Raw genomic sequence first — 1300 nt, 5'->3', positions numbered from 1 at the left:
CACCACCCTTTTATTGATATATATATTAAAGGGTGAATGTTAAAAAATATTAAATGCTAAAGGTTAAATATATATATACAGTAAAACCTGTCTATGGCGACCGCCCAGAGTTCCTTCAAAAAGTGGTCTTTTAGACTGGTGGTCGTCCAATACAGGTGGTGCTGTAATACCGTATTTCCGTACGTATTTTGCGCACTTTTTAGCCATTTCTACTAAGAAAAACTTGAGGTGAGCAAATATAAGCGAATTTTTTCAACGATAGGGCTATATTGGTATTGTAATTTATTCTTGTAGGATAACTCGATTTACTGGAGTTGTGATTTTATAAGACAGATTTAATACTAATATTTTACAGATAAATATAATAGTCGCATTTTCTCCATTATAATGCACACTTTCTTTTTTCCGACTTAATTAATTCGATTCGGTTGTTTCGTTCGCTCCTCAGTTACGTGTATTACGTCATCGATATACAAGCGCGTTGTATCTCTACATCACTTTGGTTTTGGTATTCGCTAGTTTAATCTTATTTTAACTTTAAAAATACTGTACTTTTTAATACTTAATATTTTTTTAAGTACAATAAGAAAAATTATTAAATCTCATTGTACGATTTTATTACATTCCGCGATTGTCATTGCGGAATCGAAAAAGGAAGGTTGCCTGTAAAACTGAGTTTTGCATTAATGCGTTTATTGTCTTTTGAATATTTTGCGTGCGAAAATGACTTGGATATTATTTTTCTAAAAATATCTTGGAAATCAGGTAAGTTGATACAGAAACTATTTAACGCACATGTACTGTACATCAGCTTCAAAATAAATAAATAGATAAATAAATAAAAATAAATTTTATCAAACGATGAGATCAGCCGATTAATTGTATCGTGTACAATATTTTATACCCCCAAGGATAATCCTGTAGGTCTACGGTAAAATAAATTTCGTTTTCCACAGTTAAACTTCGCCGCTAATTGCTGCTGCGATAACTTTAACACATCTTTTAACGACAGCACTTTGCATTTCTTTCGTTTATTGGACAATTTGGAACAAACTGAAATGAATTTCTTTTGTTGCTAGGCTAATTCATTAACATCTGCACTTAATTTCAAGGTCTGAAAAGTGCCCGAGGTGAGTTTGAGCAAGAGTTTAGACTAATTCATTATATTAAGAGGGGGAAACCTTATTAAACAATAATTTAGACCAGATATATTCATAAAAGTGGTCGCTTATTACAGGTGTTGTATGTTGTTTCGGACAAAAAATCGATGCCCGCGGTCGCGTTACACAGGTGGTCGTTT

The sequence above is a fragment of the Centruroides sculpturatus genome, unplaced genomic scaffold (genome assembly GCF_000671375.1).
Source record: "Centruroides sculpturatus isolate CEXI.00-Female unplaced genomic scaffold, Cexi_2.0 scaffold2019, whole genome shotgun sequence".
NCBI classification, from domain to species: domain Eukaryota; kingdom Metazoa; phylum Arthropoda; class Arachnida; order Scorpiones; family Buthidae; genus Centruroides; species Centruroides sculpturatus.
Note: the sequence above shows the minus strand (reverse complement) of the source record.